At 35.9% G+C, this 25,832-nt stretch overlaps 1 protein-coding gene and 1 long non-coding RNA gene across 3 annotated transcripts in view; one reads left to right on the top strand and one right to left on the bottom strand.

Moving 5' to 3' along the window:
* aop (anterior open) overlaps nucleotides 1–14,536 on the bottom strand; it is a 33,477-nt gene extending 18,941 nt beyond the window's left edge. Inside the window, exon 1 of one of the 2 annotated variants that reach the window (XM_012361283.2) lies at nucleotides 13,886–14,536. The gene's annotated coding sequence lies outside the window, so the exon portion shown is untranslated. The remainder of the gene's footprint in view (nucleotides 1–13,885) is intronic. The other variant, XM_012361289.2, reaches the window with a different exon arrangement.
* A 74-nt stretch (nucleotides 14,537–14,610) lies between these two features.
* The window catches only part of LOC105668757 (uncharacterized), a 116,586-nt gene continuing 105,364 nt past the window's right edge, over nucleotides 14,611–25,832 (top strand). The window contains exon 1 of the long non-coding RNA XR_010889505.1: nucleotides 14,611–14,902. This is a non-coding gene — a long non-coding RNA (uncharacterized lncRNA). The remainder of the gene's footprint in view (nucleotides 14,903–25,832) is intronic.

Raw genomic sequence — 25,832 nt, 5'->3', positions numbered from 1 at the left:
CTCCTTCCACTCCTCTTGGGGGGGCTGCTCGGTTTCTCTTTCTCTGTTTCTCATTCTCTTCCGCATTTCTTTTTCTACTTCTCTTTCATTTCTCGACTACTCCTTAAGTAGGTACTCAGCAACTTAAAAATTAAGAGATTTCTGTCCAGAATAAAGAGCACTGCTGCGTTTTCTAAGGCTTCTAATGGTTTTCTAAACCATTTTTCCCTTAAAAGTCAATGCTATGAAATCAATTGTTTACACTTACCAATGTCGTCTCAAAAGTGCTATTTGTTATCTTGTCAATGCTTTACCTCATAGTACAATGCTACCGGAACGAATGCCTATTGTCAAATATGTTCGTGACAGTTTGAAGAGCGAAAATGATTTATAACCTCATAGACCAAATTTCTCAAAATTAAAATCAAAAGTGTTTTAATACTAAAGAAATTGAAAGTGATTATTTCACAAATATATTCTATATATAATTATAATTATTGAATATTCATAAATGTTTGAAAATATGAATACGACGATAGATAGAAAAGCTCTTTCATGCCACTCAATGGAGCCATCTTTAGCAGGTTTAAACCATAGAGAGAAAGAAGGAACTAAAGTGGTCGTAAGTTCGCTTCCGAGAACTTAAATGCAAACATATGCATACGTGGCGCAGATCTCTTCGGAGTAAAGACTGGGAAAAAGACTTGTTTATATAACGCATTGACAAAATACTGTGGTTCTTTTTTAACCAAGACGTTGAATACACATTATACTTAATGATAAAAAAAAAGGAATAACTGCAAATTTACCACAAATTTATCACGATATTACCAGAAGTAATGCAATTTTATCAGATTTCTATATAATCTAGAGTGCAATCTAATTAAAAAGATGTTATTAATGTCTTTTATTTTAATTAGATTTAAAGAACCTGAAATAAAAATACAGACCGAACTGTTAAAATGTGAGAGATAAGTCACAAGTCAATATGACTTATTATTAGATCTATCGATAATAGTCTTCGAAAAGATAAAATTTGATATGACAAGAGAACCGAAAGTCCATCGCCGAAAGATACTTTGTTCAGCTTTTATCACAAATTGCAGGCTAAAAGAAAAAATCGGAAATATATTTTTATCGTTTTGGGACTCGAACGACAATAAAAATACTAATAGATATCAATTCTAGAACCCATATTTTCTGAAGACAACGACAATATTAGCCAAGAGTGGAATATTAGCCAAGAGTGGAATTCTAAAGAGCAGTTAAACATCAAAAGCCTTACCGACTATATGTATCATAAACTGCCTGGATTATCATTTCTTCCGAAAAGTTCACCTGTCGAGAAAAAATGTGAAAAGGAAGAGTTGATAGAGATTGCTAAATAAGAGAATGAAGAAATAATGGATAGTGCGCCGACCGACACAGGCCAGTGCATAAGACTAGGAACGCGGATCTGCGTCTGGTAGGTATATAAATACGCCACTAGGAAGTACTCTTGCCAGCAGGAAGCGACCGCTGGCAATGAGAAACAATAGTGCGGCGCGACGACCGCCCACTCTCGAGCCGTGCTAAAATCGACCGAATTTTCTCGCCCACCTTCGCTCTATTTTATTTAACACCCGAATGTTTAACTGCACCCATTTTACTTCTCGCCTGACGAAAGATCACACTGTCACGTATCGTACACGAGTCATTGTGCATGAAATATTATCATGAGATATATAATACGAGTGTTGTGAAATATAAGAAAGATATATAAAGGAAAGTGTAAAAATATATATTTATTAATCTAATCTAAGACCTCTAAATTAATTTAAATATTGGATCCAGTTTTACATTGGATTCAATATAGATTCAATTAGGTCAATCATGAAAAAAAAATCAAAGATACCAGACTCTGCCTGGAGAGCCCCTAAAACTAAACGTTATTGATGCCTTCCACTTCCGGATTGAATATTTTTAGGTTGAGCGTATCGCTGTCTAAATATTCGCGGTTCAAGAGTTGTGCCTAAGTTTAACATTTTGGAGCACCTGACTAGGAAGTGTAAAAAATGTAACTTATGGGAAATAAATGACAGATTATTTTTAATTTTTTAATTAATCGTCTAAAATACGGATTGGATTTTTTAATCGACAACAATTGATCGACGAATGTTTGGATAATCGCTTCTACATTACTCTCTGAATTCAACTGGTGTCGTTTGCTTTTATAACGGAAAGCATGACAACACAAGTTTGTTCGTGCATGTTTATCATCTCTTACAGCGCGCTCATTCGTGCAGCACAACAAACATGCTCGGACTAATGCGCGATTCACAGACCAAAAGTAATTAGTATGCTAAACTATTTTGTTGAACATATATGCATCGACCCGGTGGCGCAGATAGCGGAAAGTTTTACGTCAGCCGTATGAATAAACGATGGCCGGTGCATCAAAATAGATTCGCGTAAAATTATTCAGTAGGCCACGTGACCGACCGGTCCGCTATTAATCGATATTATACGAGCATCGAGGGGACATGCCCGATCAACAGTCGAGGGAGGGATTATTTAGAGCGGCAAAATGATGTCCCTTTAAAGCTAGGGAACGAAGCTGATTCACTTTTTTTTTCCCCAAGTAAAGATCACTTTCTGTTTTACGGACGACATCAAAGAAATGCAATTATTCGTATCTGAAAATACTTGTAATTTGATTCTGATTATTTCGTTGGTATTGATTGTCAAATATTTTCAACAAAAATTGAGTAATTTTTTAAATAAATAATATTCAATATGACAAATTCTATCAAAGACAGAACTATGATTTTACAAATCAATTTATTTCTTTTCCAAAGAGTACGAGATTTCTAATCATTAGTATTTAAAACTGAAAAGATCAGAAACAGTTAACGATGATAACGATCTAACAAACGAGGTCATGAGATCACTCCTCACGGAAGTGTTATTTTCACCGTCTGGGAAATACTGTCCTAGACGTTACGTAAGGATTGCATTCGAGAAATTACGTGGAACCGCGGACGCATTGTCTCGTCACTTCGTCCGTGAGATCGCGAATCGTTAAGTAACGTTATTATAAATGCGAAGAACTTGGGACTTGACAACGAGAAGAGCCAAAACACCAGAAGAAAAACCACGATAAATATGAATATTTTCAATACAAAAATCATTGTATTTTATCGTATGTTAGTAATTAATTATTACTAGATTATGCAGTTATAAATATATCTTACAAACTTGTGCACAATAGAAAGTGTTAAGATTAAAATAAAAATATCCAACATAATCTTGTGCGTAAAATGTAACTAAAATATTCTACATATTTTTATTTTAATTTGTTTTATATGCATTTTTTAATATATTAATATTAATGAATTGTATTTACAATAATTATGAATGTCAGATACGACATCACATTATGGGTTATAAATATGATATCAATTATGAATGATAAACATGACATTAATTAATCAGCTTTGCTTCCATTAATTTATAATAACAAATTTTCTCTTGATCATCATAATCCGTAGCGATATTGCGTAATATCTAAAACAATGTCAACTAGTTTTGGTACAACTTGTGATAATAATAACGGAAGACAGTTTTCGCGACAATAAACGGAAAATCGGTGCAAATACTGATGGTCTCCTAAATTTACGCGTTTCTGGTCGTGGAAAGAAACCGGCCGGTGGTAGGAACGCGAAATCCGTCGGCGTGAATATAAATATGTCGAGGAGGAAGTGTACGCTACAATAATAGAACCGGCGAGGTATGCGTCGCGAGAGAGTGCAAAGAGAGGAACCGCAACGAAAGCGACAAATGCGACGAGACTCGAGCAACGGCGTTATGAGTGTTGATCTGGTCGACGGAAAAGTGTTCCCAATAGCCGGGGAAGTAATGTCGAAGGACGATTGGCTGTCCGGTTATTTATCGTAATGAAATAATGCGAGGTTCGTGTGGCCAGCAGCGGCGCGGCCGTATCGTTACAGCCACCCATTCCGATAAAAGCCACCCATCGTCGCGTCGTAATAAAACGATAGAATGTCTCTGCTCGTCGCTCGTCAGTCGGATGTTAGCCAATGTATAGTTGTGTGAATAGAATAAAAGTAAAACGGAGGCAAAGAGAGGGCTAAGAAATGGTCGCCAAAAGATGAAGAGAATCGGAGAGAGATATGATAGTATATATAAATTGCAATTAAATACATAGATCGATAAGCGTATTTTAATATTCGATTAAGAAAAATCTATATGCATAATAAATCAAATAAAAAAACTGCGATTAATCGAATTACACAATTACAGAAATTATAGCCGATAGAATGTGTAATGAAGACAATTGGTCTCTTCATTCTTTAATTCTTGAGAGACAAGAGACAAATTAATTAAAATTTTCGTTGCTTTTGTAAAAAGATTGATGTTACTAATAATAAAATACATAATAATATGTTTCTTTCTCATGTATTGAAAAATTTGGCAATGCTTTTTCGTCAATGAAGCACGCACGGGCGATCTGTGTCCTAAAAACTGTTATTGAACGGTGTTCAATATTCGAGTGGAGTTTCACCCACTTTCGCTGTAATTATCACACGGCAGGGACGACCCGGTAAACCACCGAGTGTTTTGTCCGCCGCCTTAAGATGATTCGATACGAGGCGAGAATAAAACAAGCCCCGTGAATTTTGTGTGAGGTCCACGAGGGGTCGGCGAGAGAGGCGGTGGAGAACGAGAGAGGAGTAGGTAGGAAGAAGGAGAAGAAGGAAGGTGGAGACTATCGTCGTCTCTTGTCCCGGATCCGACTCGTAATAATAGTTATTTCGACGGTGAGGAATGCCAGAGTGCGCGCGAGCGTATGCGTGAAACACGAGAAGAGAGGCAGAGAGGCAGAGAGAGAGAAAGAGAGAGAGAGAGGGGGGAGGAGACGAAAAGAAGAAAAAGGAAAGAAGATAAAGAAAAAAATATAAAAAAATAGGGGAAAAGACGCAGCGTACGATATTCCGACACGTCCAAGAAAAAAAATTTTAAAAGATCTGCGTCGAATAATTTTCCTCGAATTTCGCGCTATGAGAATCGATCGCGAACTCCGGCATAGAATCCGCTAAAATCTAGTGCGCGGACAGTGAGACACTCTGTATAAATGTATCCGTTACGTAGCACAGGTGGACGATAAAAGGACGTAAAAGTAATTGGAAGAACAGGATATCCATAGAGAGACAGAGACGAACGAGGAAGAGAACCGAGATAGGAAGCAGAGCGGGACAGAAGCGCGGTGGAGGGAGGGAGGGAGGAGGTGGATAAAAATGCGAAGAAAGAACAGAGACGTGCGGAAAGAGGGAGAAAGAGAAAGATGAAGAGGACGAAGCCTGAGGCAATCGCGCGAGGCGGAGATCCTCCGCTCGCTGGCCTCCCAAGAGAGGAGAAAAGGAGAGGTCCAAGGTCCGTGCTTCCGGTCCGGATACCGACCGGTTCTCCCGTTCTCGCGATACAGACGAGGAAGAGGAGGAGAGAGAGGAAAAGAGATAAAAGGATCTATCTTCCCGCCCAGCGCGAATATCCGAGCAAAACCTCGACGCGCGGGCAAACAGTTTTAATGGCACTCATACACTTGCTAAAATCTAGTGGAAGTACTATTTGATCATTCCCTCTTTAGTGTAGAGTAAAGTCCTCTAAAAAAAAGTAGATAAACGCGGAAGTATTATTTTAAAAAGTCAGCAAAATGAAAATTAACAGCTACGTAAATTGAAAAACATATCTTTTTAAAGACAGATTTCTTTTGAAACTGTTAATATATTAATGCACCAATTTCGTTCAATTTTAACACTTTCGCGACCGTTCGACTGTGCTCAACGCTTGAGGCCGTTCTATTATATTGAACTGATATAAACAATGTATACGCATGCGCAGTGACTAGCATGAAGCGACTATAAACAATTCTTACACATTAAATGTTCACCTAAGTATTAGGTCGTGTAATATGAAATATCGGATCTCCTGACTTACACCAAAATATAAACGTAAAAATACGTGAGCAGAAAGTGTTAATAAGAAGTAATGTTTTTTTAAATTTATGTAAGCATGCACACATCCATGTTTCCGAAAAAATTGAAGAAAAAAATCCCAAAGAAAATACGGAAAGCGTATAATAAAGAAGAAAGGTATGCGGCAAGGATGAATTTCAATAACACCAATCATAGCACAATTCGAAATTGATGCTTCCATATTATATCTCGATTGGAAATGACACGCCAGCAATTTTCAGTGATACAAGTTAGCCTGCGGATACAGCGATTGAAATGCAATTAAACGAAGCTAAAGATCATTCCCCTTAGCGTGTAATAAAGATAAAACTGATGCAGTAACCGCAAAATGCGTGAAAATCATGGCTCGCGCATGGCTAACTATCACTCATTGCCGCTGCTACGCAACGATATACGCAATCCTAGCACGATTCGCACGCATGTATTGTGCAATGCGTTGTTATTTCGGAAAAAAACTCAGAAAGAGCCACTTGATAATTTTAACCCTTTACACATGACATAACACTTGGCAATCATGCGCACAGTTCTTCAAATAGTTGAAACAAGGCATGATCACAATTAAAGTAAGTAAACTATATTTTTCTAATCTGCATAAAATATCCTAAATAACCAGAATTGATTGAAACATTAATTTTAAGCTCCATTGAAATAAAAATAAAATCCTCAATGTGTATTTATTCGTAGAAACTAATTCGGATCGCATAGGATTAATATTAATCAAAAATTTATCTTCTTCTTTCTTCCCATTTATTTTTGTACATAACAGGCGGATTCAAATATTCTCTATCCTAAATCCGAATATCGAAGCTTATACTCAACAATGAACGATATAATTCTATTTTTGAACAAGTATTTTTTGTCCGTAAATTTTTATATTCCACTTGATGTAATTAATTCATACCGAATTTTATTTTTGATCAAGCTTTCAGCTATTTTGGCGAAAGGAAAATTATTTGCAACGCTCGCTATCACCTCATTGTCATCACCGATAAACGATTATCGACCGAACGGTGATGACAGTGACGACTAAAATACACGACGGATCTGCGATAATCGAACGACGCGTGACAGATACCGATTATCTCTTGCATAATAATGATCCGCGGAAGTGCGACGTTTAAACGTATTTTAGATTGCTTTCTCTTTAAGAAAAGAACAGTTTAAGAACAGCTTCTCTTTAAGAAAAAAAAATCAATTATTAAAGTCAAAAATCTCGATAGAGAGCAAAAGAATTTATAATAAAATTATAATAAATATTTATATCAAACTTTATTCCGTCAGCTTATAAATGCCTACATTTTTACTAAAAAAAAAACTTCCGAAAAAATTCGATAGATAATTACTTAATTCGATGAAAACGAAATCCATAGTTCATACTTAATTTCGCTTGTTCCAATTTCTTCGCGTGCGAGAAGAAGTAATCTGGTTATGAATATAAGATTAGAATTTCTCGGAATCGACGCAGCTCCGCTTTGTCCTACTCACGTTACTTCGTCAGCATCGATCGTGCTTGTCTGGTCTATTGTAACGTTCGTATTCTCATGCGCAATCTATTTCTTTTAAAAGCAAATTACAGTGTATATATCACTCATAATAATATACTCTGTATAAATTATACGCGATACAGAATGTCGTCGAATGCAAATTCATAACCTTTATCAAACACTATTATTACACTCTATACTTCCATTGCTCCCAGAAATAAATAATCGCTATTTTGATCAACGATAATTATTCATTCACTGTCATTAGAATTCGGAAGAAGTCAGCTGATTTCGTTAGATAAATGAAAGAACGAAATTATAAAAGATTGAAATTTTTAATCAAGGTCGAAGAGTTTTCTTCGTCCTAGTCGACCGTGGTAGGTCTCGTCCGCGATCTTGACGATCGATAGAGCCCTATGTGAAGGAGCGTGGAAGAGAAATTTCCATGCCCCTTCCGCCCTTGACTCCCCTATCCACTCCCTCAGTAGTCCACGGTAGTGCTTCCTCCCTTACTTCCGGGTTCCGGGCTCTTCCGGCGAGCTCGATGGAATTACGTTAGAAAGCCTTTCTTCTCTCGCTTCAGGCCCCCGCCGCCCCCTTCCGCTCCATATACGCGCCTTTCGCAGCCTACCTCTCATTTTCCTCTATTCATCCTTCTGCCGACGCCCTCTTATCAACGTCGACTTCGACGGACCACCCTTCGTCGGCCGTTTCCTCCCTCAGCGTTATACAAAACGAGACTAAAGGCGATGCTTTTGAATCCTTCGGCAATTTCCTTCGCGATTTTCCTCGTGGAGAACGGTTTTAGTCGTTTAAAATTCTAAAAAATATTTGTGTATTGTGTCTTTCACATTTAGTGATTTTCGACAGACTATTTGCAATCATTATTTCCTATTATGTAAGTTAAATCAGCGAAAAAAAGAAAAACAAATAGAAAAAATAGAAAGCTTAGAAAATTAAAAGAATATTAGAAAAGTCATATAGCTCGGCATACTAATCGGAATAATCAGCATTCCTCCGATATCTCCGCGGCTCAGAGAAAGCGCACGACTACCGATACACCCTGTGCACCGCGGCGGTGTTTCGAGCAATTCCGATAATTCGTCCCCTTTAAATGCTAATGTTCCGCCGCTATAAGCCGACGAGAGAGGTCTTCGTGTGCGTTTCTCTATCCATGCTTCCGGGTGACAGATCTTCCACCAGGATGGAGTCGCGTGTTCAAAAGACCGTCCTTCCACTCTCGTCTCGGTCACGAGTCACCGTCTCCATTTTAGTCGGCATTCTCCTTGAGAATTCTGCGTTCTTTCGACGCTCATGACAGCCTTGAACGCGTATTGTACATTTGACACGTTATGTTTCTATTGTATTTCTAACCGTATGTTGTAAAATTATTTTTGTATGTAGTTCAAAAAATATTTTTTCTCTAAAGATAATTGTCATGAAATTTCATTGACAGTAGAACAATTTAGGAAAACTCAAGTAGCTTCAATTTAAAAATAAAAATATGTTTCTTACACGAAACACTTTCTTCTTTCAATTCGCAATTAGAATTTCGACATATCTATTTCTGTTTAAATGGCCTTATAAATCATAATACAAAAAATTGCATATAATAAAAAGTATTAATTACACTTCATTTTACTTTTATCGTCAGTATAAGCAATAATCGTCTTATTAATTTCTTAGCGCGCGTATCGCGGAATCTTGTTCAATGCACTCAAGTCGATTGTGTATTAAGCAGACGCGCGAGTTAGGTCACGGACTGCAATCCAGCTTGTACTTATTAATTTAATCATAAATCAATCAACGCGTCGCGCATCACGACCTATGTGCGCACGATAACTAGCAAATGTTCAAGTAAGAGCGATATTAATATTCATGTTTCTGGTCGCATCCGACGTTGTAATCCCTGTTAGGAAAATTACCGGCCAGCGGCAATATAGATAAGTTTTCAATAATTTATCTACGTAAATTGTAACTTTATGTAACTCGGAACTATGTGTTTCCCCCGCGCTATGCAACATGTAACTATCATTTAAATTTAATGGATATCTTTGTATACGTCTGACTGTTACGAGTGAATCATTTCTCAATGATAACAAACTTCATAATTGAATGTCTCAGCAGAAGATGCAAAGTGCCAGGATTTAAAGACACATTCTTTCAGTGAACTGTAAGCTAATTATAATGAATCATTACAAAATTATTAAAAGGAATCCAGCTGTGATAAAAATTGAACAAAAGATGTATAAATATAATGAAGAAAACTTCTTCAAAGAGAATAATTATTTTTACAAAAAAATATAAAAGAAAATTGCGATTCTGTGTGCGGCGAGCGAGCTTCCGGTTTTGCCGTTCGAGCTGCTACCCGCAGCTTCGCCAGCTATCTCTCTTCCTCTCTTTTTCTTGGCGTTCTTCCGACACCAAGAGATGGCAGCTCGGTTACAGCCGCAATGCAACGCGCGTATTTGTATCCGACGATGACAAAACGTCGTATCAAAGTTAAGAATACGACAGCCACACGGACGGGGATTACGCGGCCACTCGTCCGCTTGCTATACTCTTTATAACCCGTGCATGCAGATGATAACCTATGTACATACATATCGCAGTCGTCTGCCAGCCAGCGACAACGGCGTCGTCACCGGAAACCACTGGTGGCCAGCCAGTCAGCCGGATACCTTCATGTCAGAGCGATACAAGTCATCACGCGCGCACAAAATGTCTCATGATTTTTTCTCAGAATTTACATTATGATTTATGCTAAATATATCTACGTTATTTTCGCTCCGAATTATCAATCTAATCAGCAGGTTTGTAATATGTGATATATTTGGATATTGTTGTAGTATTCGAATGTACACGGCATTTAAAGGAATTTATAAAATTAATAAAATCAAGAAATCAATGCAATTACGAAGTAAGAAAATTAATAAATCAAATTGATAAAAATATATTTTGTGCCATCGAAAACGCTTTAAAATTTCTTTACGTTTGTTTTAATAGCACATGCTTAAAAAAATAGTATTTTTGTAATTAATAATTATATGATTCGATCTTGACGAATAAAACATTACATATTTATAAGATTTGCGAGTATATCTAAGCTTACGCCAATGAATGCAGCCAACTCCCCGTTTTGTCTTCTTACTATCTGCTTACGAAGTTTGTAAACATCTCCACGGCGAATCCTTCTCGCAGAAGAGATTTAATTGCGCGCGTTGCCGCGTCGCGTCCATGCTACCGCTGGCTCGCCGTTCGCGGTTTCGCAATGAGGAAGTATCGCGGGGAGGATCCGCATTAATCAGAAATCAATCCGCGTCTCGACCGGACAAAGGAGGAAAGTAGCTCTGGCTCGCGCCTGGCGCGACGAGGAACTGAGAATGTCTTGCGCGCGACCGCGCCTCGTTTTTATTCAATTTACATAAGAACGAAAATTTAATATTTTTCCAGCCAAGTTTCTTCGCGAAACCTATTTTAACCGATTGATCTGAGTAATCGCGGTGTAAAGATAGTAAATGCGTTAGATTAAATTACAACAAAATTATATTAATAATAAAATTTACAATATTATTTTTTTTAAGAATTTTAGCGATTTATTGAAAAAAAAAAATTTAAGATACTATAAAATCGCGCTATTTTTCTGCTGATAATTCTTATTTAATTATTATACAATTGAATAAAAAAAATTCCACTAAAATTTTATATCAATTTAATAAGAAAAAGGTATTGCAATATATTCAAGCATCTATTATCAACGCTAGTTTCAACCTATAAATAAGCGCGCCTCTTTCACGCTCGTGAAGAATATATTAGCAATTTTTTAAATATCTTAACACGCGGGGTCGTCTCGTAATCCATAATGGAAATCTCACATAATTTCATACGAATTTAAATTTTTACATCACGCAAAAATGATTTATACATACTATATATTTATATTTCGTAATAACGAAATGAAACAATCTTTTTCGCGCACGATATCATCGGAAATTGAATTCGCAAACAGATTTACGATTTCAGTTCTTGCTTTATAACGCTACTTGAATGTGCGTGGTATATCGCAGAAAATTTGAGAAAGAGAAAGAGAGCCGGTTTCGCCTGATGGCGGTGCCCGCACAAGACTCGTGGAAATCTTGCGAAAGCCGCGAGCAGGTTGGGTATTACGCGCGCGAGCTCGTCCGCGCTTGCTCGCTCATTCGCTCGTTCGCTCGCTCGCGTTATGTAAATGATAACGCGCAACTTCCTCAATAACGATTAAGAAATACGAGCGGTTCCTACCGGGAGCGGGGGGGAGGGGAGACGGGTTGGTTTACGTAAACGTTTCCGTACACGGCTAGCGGCATGTTAGATTCCATCGATCTGTCGCGAAGTGACGCGCGTGTAGGCGATTTCGTCTTTAACGCCGTCATCGTCGTCGTTCCGGCAGAAATTGCTTAAAGGCTCATTTAAGGTGAAACGATTTTCGCGCGATAAGATTGCGTTTGAATATTTCAACACCCGCGAGAGATATTTGAATGCCGGTTCACTTCCGTGTATCTATACGATGTATTTGTGCATTGAAAATATTTCGAACTTAACAGGAAAGTAAGTAACGCAATCTTACATAATAGGTAAATATAAAATATATTGCAGTATCCATATCTAGTATGCGGCAATGCAAAAATAAGGCTGGTTTAATTTTGTATAGCTGTTTTAAACCTGTTCGTCTTATATAAAAAGGTAAGACTTATATGAATCATGTGGAGAAGACTATCGTACCAGGAAATAGCTTCAAGAAGTAGCTTAAGTATCTTAAAAGTAGCTTAAGCACTATCTTGATTTATCCAATATGATTACACCTTATATATAACTACATAACTGCACCTAATTCTATACAATCGCATAAATGACACCCATTTAAAACTACACCAAGATATATTCCAATAATTGTCAATTATCATTTTGAAGTAAATCATCGCGTGACTAGATCAAAACTGGTTTTATAAGGCCGACAATAAAATTACAATATTATATCATCATATTTATTACTCGGGTTCGAAAAGTTCAATCAGTAAAAGTGATTTTGAGTGCAATTTCGTTTTCTTCGCGACAAGAATTCGCGATAATAATCGGATCACTTCCTTCCGCGCAATTCCGTGCATTTGCATTCTGCATTCGAAACAACCAAGGCGACGCGCTATTTACTTTCCCGATGTTCCGCATAACAAAGTCGCGAGGAGAACGGTTGACGTCAGCGACTCGCGTTAATTGAATTCCGCACGACCGGTTATTAACATCGCCGAGCGGATTAAAGCGAGGCCGGGCTTTTAGCGGATTTCCGGGTTGCACATCGCGCCGTACCGGCATTAACTCTCTTCGTACTCACAATCATAACGAGCTGCGCTTCGCTCCGAATCTCTCGAATACAACAAGAGAATCGAGGGAGAACGAAAATCGAGACCAACTTCGTTAAATGCTTGACCTTTCGCGTACAGACTTAATAGTTGCGAAACACTACAAAACGTAAGACGAATTGTAAGTTTCAAGGAATAAAATACAAAATGTCAAATGTAAAGAAAACAATTCTGATAACATTTCTGTAAACTTGATTAAATTTGAAATGGCAGATAAAATACGAGAAACTATTCAAGTTTAAAATACGAGAAACTATTCAAGTTTAAAATTTTAAACTTGCAATTACAAAAATAAATTGTTAGTACTTCTAAGTGTATGGAATTGTACACTATCCATGAAACAAACATACTGAATCTATAAATTTTTCACTAATGTTGTTTGCTATGGAAAATACTGATATTAAAATCATTACAGAAATAACTGTATTTTAATAAATGTTAATCAATTATTGAATACTTTTGCGTAAAGTGTAAAAATTAATGTTTAGCTCTTATGTAAATAATATCAGAAGAATACGTATATTTCAGATGTCATTAAACTTGTGGAAGATTTTATATGAGAATCAAATATTTAAACATCAAGGAATTAAAACTAACTCAATTTTTGATCGTTCGAATTTGTCTTTAATTGCCTGGTTTAAATCCTCAGTAAAATGTGTTCACTCATCGTTAAATGCGACAAAACGAAGCATGTAATAAATTATCATAAATGCTGCTCACGGATGTGTGTAAAACGCGAAATTCGTAAACCGTGAACTTTATAATTCCGGAAAGAGAAAAACGACGTTCCGCGAAACGCAATGACGGCAGTTTGTTTACAATGAGGAATTGAAAGAAACACCGAGTGCAAGTATACGCACGCGCCCGTAACAGACACACGTAAACACATTACGCGCACATACACTAGGATGCCGTCGACATAGCTCGGGGAACGTTGAATTTATTTTCGCAAAATGCGCGCAATATGCGAAAAACTGTGCGGATCAATTACCTCGATCACTGCCTTTGCTTGGCTTCGCTGTCGGTTGCAGCGTCTTGTCGATAAAATCCTTCGCCGGGAACTGAGCTGTTGTAATATCACTGGCCGTCGTCGTCCAACCAGACACAAACTGTTCCACCGTTCATCGGACGGCGAATTGTCGTCGCTCCTCGTGGTGCACACACGCACGGAGCGGCACGCGCGCGTAATCAGGTCGCGGCGAGTGACATCCGCGTGCGAGAGAGACGGAAATGCTGTCCGGCGAACTTCTTGTCGCGAACACGTGAGAAGGGTTATGTCGCGATTATCGGCCGCGGTGACTTAGCGCTTCGTACGCGTATCACAGAAGAAACGCGAGAATCCTCGGTTATTAGCACTCACCGAGCACTTGTGTCACTTGGTCTTTAGCTCCTGTTTGTCACTCGTACTGCTTCCTTCTCGCTCCGAAAGACCGGCGATAAAGACAACGAGGAAGACGATGCAGAGACGAGATGCGAAACTCAAAGCGCGTATGATTTACAACAACCTTCATGTGAATCTGCTTCGCCGGGACGAGAGAGAGAGAGAAAGATCGCTCTCGTCGATTGAAGCTCGTCGAACGGCAACGCGCAGCAACTAGCAACTTAGTACCATCGCGTTTCGACGTCCGCGAACAACTGAGCTCACCGCTCGCCGTTCTAGGAAATGCCGAGTGAAATGCCTGCGATCATACGCGCTTCCACACCCCGCTAGTAGATAGCAGGACGAAGCAGTTGACCAATCGCAGGCCGTTTGCCGTAACGCAGATAACAGCGCCAGCACGCGGAAGTATATCGAACCGCCGTCATGCGGTTGAGTGGGGGATAAAACGCTGCAAAGCGCGCACAAGGAGAGAGAAAGAGCGAACGAGAGAAAAAGACCTGCTGACTTCCTCGTAGCTTCCTCATATCGCAATCGTGATTGTCGTCAAGTTAACCCCGGCTGATTGTTTCCACTTGCACGCACAACGTGGAACGCCTTGATGGAAACAGTCAAGACAGTAGCCTCACGGTGACTTTTCGTTTATTTACTTCCTTTTCGGAACTAATTTACACCGATCGTCTGATATGTGTACCGAAAATGTATTCCTATTGAATTCGTACTATACGAATACGATATATTATTCATCGAATTAAGCCAATTGATCATGTATAATACGATATTGATCGAATATAATACGCGTATCAAGATGATCGTTGTAAAATAGCTTTCTATACTTTAAACCTTAAACATGAATTTGCTTGCGAGAAGTTTGCAGCACTTTTTGCGCGAACGTGACTCGCGAGAATATTCATGTTATTGACATCGACCGATCAATGAAAAATTGCAAATTACTAACAACAGTCAACTTTTTATTCTCATCACACGATTTACTTGCAAATGGACACAAGATCTATTTTGAGAAACAAATTTTTTACGGTTAACGCACGGCAAGAGAAATATTTGTTGCATTTATATTATATAATTCTCTCTTAGGTCTTTCGTTGTCAATATTTTTCTAACCTCTCAATCGTCATTCGAACATTTTATCGAAACATACTTGCCTAATTATCAGAATTTTATATTCATATATCAAAATAATACATTTTTGATAGTGTATCTTTTCCTATATATTCAACACTAATGCTAAACATATTCGATCTATAGCAAATGTATTTCTTATATCATTTACTTTGCCTTCCATCGCATATTGTCATAAATATCTAACATAAAGCAAGTAATAAAAGTTTGATTATACTTTACTATGCAGATAAATAGACGTTATAATTCTCACGATATCGCAAATAAATCAATACAATCAACATTACTCATTCAATACAATCATACACTCATACAATCATTTTTTTACTTGTAGAAAATTGCGTTAATACTAAAAAAAAGGATTTACTAATGAATTTCTTGATAAGATGCTAAATCAGAACAAAAAGTGATTGAAGCTAATGATCACTGAATGATTCGCATAAATGATAATGGCTTGCTACGTCAATCGTGTCTTATTCTACAGTATGATATAAATCATAAATGAAGTGAGTAAACAAATCTTTATCGCAATAAACAAAAGCGAGAGTTGTTAAATGCTTATAAAAAAGAAAAATTTTAAATCAGTTCAGAGTATTTTTATATATTGATTGAATTATTAACAAATAATAATTTTTTACGTAAACAGATAATTATTTATTGCCGAAATATAAATTTGGCGATATCGAAATTGATCATCCTATCGATAATAACAATACGAATTTAATAATTGTTCAAATTTTGAGCTTGTCACAATAAAATTATTTATTTTAAACATTTTCAAATGCCTCGATAATAAAATTAGAAACAATCTTAAATCATTTTTATCTAAGTCTTTTAAATGAGATAATTGCTGTTTTTGCGCACCTAAATATTTGCATGTTCTTTATTCGTTATTTACACAATATGCAAAAGCACGATCAACAACTGGTTATTTTGCAAATTCGTTTGCGACATAGCAAAACTCAGCGAAACGCGTCGCTTTCAACTTCGTGTAAGAAAAAAGTGACATTGGATCGTAGAGGAAAATGCTTGTTAAGGCAATATTTATAGAGATGTAGAGAAGGATGAGAGAAACACAAGCAATAGATAACATTAACAAGATATAAAAATCTTTTACGAGTTAAATTGTTTGCTATTCGCTAACATAATATCGAATAGTCGCAATAAATCTCTAATATTATTATATATAATATATTTCTATTACTATTATATGTAGTATATTTCTAATATTATTTTCTACTGTTGCTACTAAAATTATTATGAAAATAGCAATAAAAATTACTTTTAAAAAATTTACAAATTATAAATTATATTATTAAAATTGCAATTGAGAATATATTTGCAAAATTCAATTAAGACATGAAATTTTCAAAATGCATCTTTATTATTATAAATTAAAAATTTATTATATTATAATTTATAATATTTTATAATACGTAATAATGGGTGGCACCGGAGGATCATCTTATCCGTTAAGAATATTTTTCCGTGTATATTTTAGTGCATGTGGTTTGCATTTTATATTAATAGCAAAAGATTGTCCAAAAGGCAAAAGAAGATACGCGGCATTGCCGTGATAAATTTCAATCGCGTTGTTGTTGACCTGGTCGAACTTATTAATCCGCTATAATCTCGAGCAAACAAGTCTTTCTTCTCCCTTCCTCTTTCGCGGAACGATCCCACTACCGCTGCTGTTCTCTGGCCTTATCTTAATCGCGGCAAAACACGAAAAAGTACCACAATGCATTGCCACGCGCGATGCACGTGGACTGGGCTGTAATTTCTACCCTCCCTTTATCACATTTTTTATTGCGACAGATAAAATCGGTATCTGATTTATATCAGAATGGTTTCTTTTGATTAGTCTAGAGTTCATTTCTCTTAATTAAAACATTGTTGCATCTTGATAGCTTCCGAGTTGTAATCGCAAATGAAGAATACATTTAGTTATCAGGAAATCTTTGCTGTCCACCAAAATAAACTTAACTTTTCTACAAAAAAGCATTAAGATGATTTGTAATGGCACATGGTAACGCATTCGCTGCCCGTTAATCTATGTTAAACTCTGACCTTGTCGTGATAACGAACCTAATTTTCGTCCCGTGCGCGCATTATCAGCTGTGCATAATCTTTCACTTGTTCCTCGGTTTTCGTCTACTTTCTTTTATTCTCACGAAAAGTTTTCTAACAACCGGCGGAATTTACTAAGCTGGAAGTTTTAGTTTAGTTTTCCAATAGTTAAGATGTTTTAGATTAAAAATAAACATAATAATTGAAATATTATATAGTTTTCTGTTTAGTAAGAAATGAATCAATATATATTTACGAAGCATATTGACTTTCGACAATTAAAGACAACAAATCATTGTTTTTATGTTAGTTACATAGTTCCTTGATTTATTAAAAAAATTTTTCAAAATTAATTAAAATTATCTGACATCGCTAAAATGAATTTAAGATAAAAAATCTCAATTTTTATAAATTTATTCATAAAATTTCACTATTACTTATATATTGTATAGTATTTTACAATACGCATAAAATTCACGTATTAATACATGTTTCCTATATGAGTTTCAAAAATAGATTAAAAAAATTGAAATTACATATTCAAATTTATCATACTTTTTCTGAAAAATATAAGATTACATGTTGATGTCTCGAACATATCTATCATATTTCAAAATTCCTTCCGTACTCGAAGTTCTCCAAAATTTTATATTGTACACGACGCGACAAACGAAGACGAAAAGAAATCGTCACCGTAGAGCTCGTTTAAGATAATCGCGCGATGTATTCTTAGAAAAAATGCACAATATACCAAAATTATTGATATCGCATCAACATAGAAAATCGCTGATATTTATATGAATTCAGAACAAGCAGGTAAAACAGGTTTCTCTGCGCTACCTGCATCCATAATCTCTCGGGCTTGCCTTCTCTTTCGGGTCTACTTCTTCTTTTTCTTTTCTTTTTTGGGTTTCTACTCTTTTTTTACTTTTTTTTCTACTCTCCCACCATTAGCTCACCTAACAACCAAAATACCAAAGCCTGTTAAAAGGATTGCAAAAACAAAAAACAAAAATTTTAGGGGACAGAGCAAGGAATCAGAATTTTCTATCGTAGCAAATATTCTGCGCATATTTTGAAATATTTACGCGCGTCCAAAACTAAGCAGTTTCGCGAAAAATACTTAATTTCAAAACTCTCTCGATATGTTTATGTAAGCGATAAGAACAAACGTATTAAAGATTTATCAAACACAATAGAGTTTCGAAAAACACGTAATTAATTTTGAAAATTATTTTAAAAATATGAGATAAAAATAAAAATAATGTATCTTGTATCCAATGCTCATTAAACTTCCAGCTTATTATAGGTTCTCCAATATTGTATATTGAATTTCCGAAACTTTTTCGTCTTGTATGAAAGCAACTTATTTAAAAATTTGCTCATTATTGATAAAATGTCAAACAGAAGTCTGAATTTGATTGAAATTGGAAATGAGAATATTTAACATAGGATTAAGTATAGTGATTTTTTAAATTTTTTTTCAAAAGATAAAGTCTTTTCATACGTTATACTTTTATATTATATACTATATCATATTTCTGTGTTATTGTACAAAAAATTATTGTGCAAATATTTGATTCCGCATATTTTTATTTTATTTGTATTAATTAAAACGCATATTGAAGAAATTTTTATTACGAATTATTAGTCTTTTATATCATCGTGTATTTCTTTCATGCTTTCTTTTTAACAAAAGCTTATTACACTTGCATAAATAATAGTATTCGACAAGTTAGAACATGCAGGACTATAATACGCTTGGACAGATCATTAACTTTTAATGGCGATTCTTTAGAAGTTAGAAAGAACACGTACTTACCACTTGGTTCCTTCGAGTAAATTCTACGCATTATTATAGTTTTTAAATTTTAACGATAATTTTGCTAAAGGATTTTAACTGCGCAAAAGAGGGTAAATGACGCAAAATTGCCGTGCTGAAACCGAGATTTTACGACATACGAAAGTCCTGCAATTTCGGACGTATGCAAAGTGACCGAAAGAAAAGGAAGCGATCGAGAGAGACAAAGTCCTACCGATTATTTGTCGCCTACAATTATCTCTAACCGGTTAGTAATTATCTTTCGTTAAAGTTCGAATTCTCGTCGAGACCTGGATCGCATATTTCACGAAATTCTCTGAAGCATCAGGATTTGTAACGTAACTAAAGCACTACGACATGATTTATATCCACTCTTTGAAGAACAGGAATGTTTAGTTAGTTCAGAGGCACTCATACTTCCCATAAAAAAGTTTTTGATAGTGTTTATAAACAAATAAGGTATAATTATAAACAATTAATATTAATAGGAGCGTTTTATAATTATAAATTTCTGATTGTAATACTCTATATAGTCATTTGTGATTACGTTCATGATGTTAAAATATTTATGCTCGTGATAGAATCTCTCTGAAAATCATATTAATACAAAAAGCTGAATAAAATCCATCTCAATGAGTAGATTCAGAACGCATAACTTTTCAGCAAATCAGATTAATCAATAGCTTCGATAATTTTTAATTAGCATAATTAGCAATGGACAACATATTATGTCTCATTAAAATTTACAATCATTCGCAATGATTCGTTAAAACAAATTAAACATTATTTCTATATTTTTTTATTTACTTGTCAAAATTCTGAAGAAACCGTGTTGCTGTTGTTGCGACTGCCGGAGCATCGAACGTCAGCGGTTTAGTAATCTGGCGGTGGCAGCGGCGGCGACGGTGACGGTTGGCGCAATCCGGGAATTTCTCGCGCGAGGCGAAGGAAGGAAATTGCGTTGCCCAATTAGAAATCGCGGGAGACCGCAGAAAGAACGGACCCGAAGAAGAGTGTGGAGGAGACGGGGGAGGATTAGAATAAATCGGGCGAGAGAGAACGGAATGACGATACGGCGCCTCGTGTATTTAACGTTAATCTGGCCAATTCTGTTTTCCAACTGAAACGAAGCGCGATAATGTTCGCTAGAATAATCATTTAATGAAAGTCATCGTTGTGCCGTAACGATAATTATATAATAGACGCGAGAATTTTAGTATTTCGTGTGAATTAAAGCGGTTGCATAAATGTCGGTTAAATTCTATCTTGTTTAATTAATTTTTTCTTATTAATAGAATTATTACTCACTAATTATCCGATTTGCTGCAATCTAACTAAAATTTTAGGATTGCAACTAGAAAGGGATGAATGAATAAGTTAAGAATATGAGAACGAATTGATCCTGGCGAAACGCGGATTGCTAAAAATTGCAATAGCGCGAACAAAAAAAATTTAATAATTTTTCTTTAAATAAAAATATCAGGATTTTCGTTATTTGGATCACGGTTTCTTCATATTTGTGACAAATCCAATTTTCTCGTGTATAGCAGAAATCATTTAGGATCACGATATAATCTCGCGACAAGATGCGAAAGATAGAGGAGCGTAAAAAATTATGGCATTAAATATTAAATATTTTATGTACCAAACGATTATAATTACAATATAAAATATTCAAACGCATACGCTACATTTATATCGATACTTTGTTCTCATGCTCTAGCTTAGATTTTAAATATTATATGTATGTACTTTACGAATGCATACATAAAATATATCTTGAAATAAAGATAGCGGAGCTAATATCCGTGCGACATCCGTGAAAGCTAATATCCAGCGTTTGATTATTATTAAACGTCGTCACTTGGCCGCGTGGATGTCGCGCTTTTTTCCATGAGCGTGATATAAAAAGGCCGCGCTCGTTTCCCCGCGTTTAGATCGCGCCATTTCCACGAGCGATGATATAAAAAGAGTCTCTTTGCGAGTGATCCTTGCGGATGATCGAGGATTAATAACGACAGGATGAACTTTAACACGCAGCTAGCATTTATCCCGCGGGCGGTTATCGTCGAAGCGAGAGAGGGCGAAGCGAGTCGGCGACGGCGGCTCGACTCACCTCTCGAAAGGCCAAGCTACAAGTAAAGATCGATGGATCGATAGATCACGGTATCCGCGTATGTACGGTCCTATGAATATCCCCACTATTTGTTAGTGGATACTCTTAAGTGTCGCCTGAAGTGGGGATTATTATTTATCGTTCTGCGCGTTGAGGAATTAATCAGAATACGCGACGCGTGAGAGAGTCGTGACGTGTGAAATTGATATTTTTGTTAGCTTTACATCTGACACGAGAAATTTTGGTACGTTCAATTGCCCGTGATAGTTTTATAATTGGTTTCCTCCTAAAATTGATTCGAAAAAAAAATCAATAATAATGAAGATCAATATAATATAGTAGTACAAGTTAAAAATAAATTTCGGGATAATTGTATTATATAAAATTTAGAAATCACTCGGGTAAAAGTGTTGACTTTTTTATAGAGTAAAAAAAATCTGCAAAACATTTTATTTGCATCCAATATCAAATACTGTTCCATTTTTTAAAAGAATAATTTGTGCTTTATATTTTCAACATAACTATAACATCCTATGTATGTTAGTTACGTCTTCTGAGATAAAAGCAAAGATATTTTATGATCATATATATAACATATATATAACATATATATAACATTTTTTTACTGCTCTCAATCTATCGAGAAACATTGATTATTCTCGCTTCTAGATATTGGAAAGCGTAAAACGATATGAATCTCACGCGAAATGACTGCAACGAAGCATTGATCGTATTCTTACGATTTTTATTTGTAACCCTATAAGAGTTCGCCGTTTTAGAAGTCGGTATCGGGACGATCGATATAATTTCCGGTGGAAATACATCACGGGGATTTATGAACGCGCTCGCTGATTTACCATGTCTCGCGTTAATCGGGATATTCTCTGGCCGATCGCGGAAGAGATCGCGGATCCACGATTTATAGTAGACCTACATTGATTTTACAATGCGATACGTTCGCTTTCGCGAATCCTACATGATTTTCTCATTTAAATGCATACGATGTAATGGAAAAAATTAATCACTTATTCTAATTGTACGCAAGATGATTTACTGCCATTTATTAAAATATTATACTGTGATGGCATATTAAATATTAAATATTTTATATGCCAAAATGATTATCATTCAAACGCATACGCTACATTTATATTAATACTTTGTTCTTATTTTAGCTTTAGCTTTGATTTTAAATATTATATGTATATACTTTACGAATGCATAAAATGTATCTTGAAATATTGTATAGTTTTGTGAAAGAGTAGCCCGCTGTAAAGAAAAGACTGTTTTAAAAATAGATTGCCGCACAGTTGCCATTTCTATGTTTTATATCATTATTTCTGCCCTGAGTGCGTGTAAAGTTTACGTAATTTTGATACAACGTGTTCGATCAGCGTATCGGTGCTGATAATGTAAAACCAGAGAACGCGAGAGAGAAAGTGTCTCCTCCGCCTTAAGGCGCATTCACACGCGCTTCAAACACCGTGGCGAATGGCTCGGTTCGCTCGCGGGCGCGTAAACACACGCAGGTCGAACTTATATAATCGGTTACGGTAATACCGGAGTTATAGCAATCTCCGGGCACCGGCGGCACAGGCAGGCAGGTAACCCAATTCCGCGTTGACCGGACATACTGGTACTCGCACCGGCCGAGAGAAAAGCCAGGCGAAGGCGGCCAACGTTCGTTGCACTCGTGCGGATATTATCTCCATCGAGCTGAAACGCGATCGTTGCTACCGGACCTTCGATTCCGCATCCGTTTCGAGCTTACCGGAGACCATTTCCATGACACTTTGACCTCGGCTGATATTTCCAATACAAATTTCCGTCAATCGTAAACTGAAATTTAAACCTAAATTGACAATATAGTGAAATATAATTTAATATTCATTTAATACGGAACACGGAATCCTCGAACGTTTTTTACATACGATAAATACCCACGTACGCAAACCGACGAGAAGTAAGTAAATAACGAAATGTAATTACACAATGTGTCGGACATAAGTCAGAACACTTGTAATAAAACCGTTTATTCAGGATATTTAATAATCCAAAGATGACAAATTAAGAAAATGAAGAACATTTTATATTCTATTTGCTTTGTATTAAGATGTGTTATTACATTACTTTGAAACTGTCATTTTATAGCTGATAAGCGGAAAAATATTGTAAGTTAAATAATATTTGATGTAGGATTATATAAAATAATATTACACTGTGACGCTTATTTAATAATTCTACGTAGAAACTCTCTGTAGAGTTTTGAAAAAGAGTATCCGAATTGATAATTTAGCATATTCTTTGCAGTCCTGTTATTATAAAAGTTATTACAGAGTGCTATAAGGATAGAATGCTATTACAGCGTTAAAATCATGAGGAGAAACAGCGCACTGTATTTTACGGACTACATAATTTGATCTACAAATTAAGTTCCTATTATTTAAGAGTGAGCGGAAGTTTGTGTAATAAACTGAGCTGTATATAGGAACTTTGGTTATAGAAATTTAGTTATGACATTGCAGTTTAGCACAATGCAAACAAATGAAAAAATCAATTCCATCAAGCGTCTCGTCCTTAGACAGTAATGCGCAAACTTACTCTTTATGACAATTGCTGTGCTATTAAATTCATATTAACTCATATAAAAATATTAACATAAATTTTCCACTAAGTTGCTTGTTTTTCATTACGTAGTGTAAATTATGTAAGAAAGTTATTTAAAATTGAAATGCTCAAATAAAATTTCCGCTGGCACAGGTAGATCAAATATAGGAAGATTAATGATAATTATCTCGATAAATCAGAGGAGTGAGTAAGTCTTAAATCATTTTAAAAAATAAATGAATTAGGTAAAAAGGATTTAAATGCGAATTCGCGAGACCGCAAATTCGCTTAATCAATTCTGCGCGAATCTCGTTCCAATTAGGCAAGCGCGAAATTAATATTTCAAACAGCTCCCGGTGTCATTTAAACGCAGCACGTAATAATCCGCGATAACGATCGAACGTTGTGCAACATTGCGCCGATAAGTTAAGAAATAACGTTTCCGTGGTGGAAACGTCAGAAACATTATTTCACGGGGCATATCGCGCGCGGGAATCTGCTTTAATCCCAGTAATAATCGTGCGGCAAAAACGAGCACGGCGAACGAGAAACGGTGGAAAGTGAGCCTAATGAGGGCGATATGCAATTTATTGCAGCGGCATAGCGAAGCTGCACGTCGCAGCGCCGGACGCGCCGTCGTTGAAAAAGGAACGAAATGAAGAAGCACGGAAAGATAGATAGAGGAAGTTAAGGATCAATAGAGATGTGTGGGGATACTTATTTCATTCCGGAAATTAAAATTCCAGTAGAAACAATAAATGCAAATTACAAGAAAAAAGATGCGAAAAATAAAGATAAATTATTAATGCAATATTTCCCGGAAATTAAAATTCCTCTTTAAAAGTTATAAACATATAAATTAACAAAGAGGATATAAAAATTAAAGATTAATCATGTTAAAAAAATTATGCAGAGATAAATAATAATAAAATAATGTCATGATCAAAATTCATTGATTTGTGTAATTAGATAAAATTCTGATTCAAAAAATTACGATATTAAACGTTTTTTAAAAATATTTTGACTAAATTTTGCCTAACTTTTACAGGTAATTTAAAAATAAATGACTATTTGAGAAAGAAAAAAAGAAAAATAGAAAACGAGAGATTAAGAGAAAAACGAAAAGAGCGACGTCGTAAGTAATCGGAGGAAACGCGTGGTATATTATCACTGTGTAGTAATCGCGGGTTTATTATGGCTGTTGAGCCAACAAGAACGTCGACTGCGAGCGCGTCGATTAGGCTGACTACGAATTGCTCTGGACAGCGGCACCGGCACATCCCGAGACGGCTAATTTGTGTAATCAGAAAGCGATCGTACTGAAAAAAGAGAGAAAGGAAATATACACGCACATAAGTGCTTCGCGTTTGATTAACAATAATACTATACGCGGTCGTTAAAACGTTTACTTTATTTCGACGAGCACTTTCGAGAGGTGCTTTTCATCATCGACTAAATTAATTCGTGCCACCGATATTGTATTTACTTGTTAGTAGAATTAATCAATTATTGGATCATTTTTTAATCTCTTAGCCAATCCTTGTCAGCGCAATATAATTCTAAATGTTTTACTTGTTTCTGAGTTTTACTATATTGATGCCGTGTTTATACGTCTCCCGAAAATATTATTTTTTAAATGTGTTTTAAAGGTAAAAATAATTATATGCTAAAGTACACACGACCAGCATTACTCATTTTTACAGCAATTTTACGGCTTATTTAATGTTTTGAGAAATTTTTTTAAACTTAACGAGAAAACTTTGTAACATGTATGTGAATTAATGTAAATATTTTTTTTTTTTTTT

Source organism: Linepithema humile, chromosome 3 (assembly GCF_040581485.1).
Source record: "Linepithema humile isolate Giens D197 chromosome 3, Lhum_UNIL_v1.0, whole genome shotgun sequence".
Lineage (NCBI taxonomy): Eukaryota > Metazoa > Arthropoda > Insecta > Hymenoptera > Formicidae > Linepithema > Linepithema humile.
The sequence above is the reverse complement of the archived record's forward strand: the minus strand, read 5'-3'. Positions and strand labels throughout refer to the sequence as shown.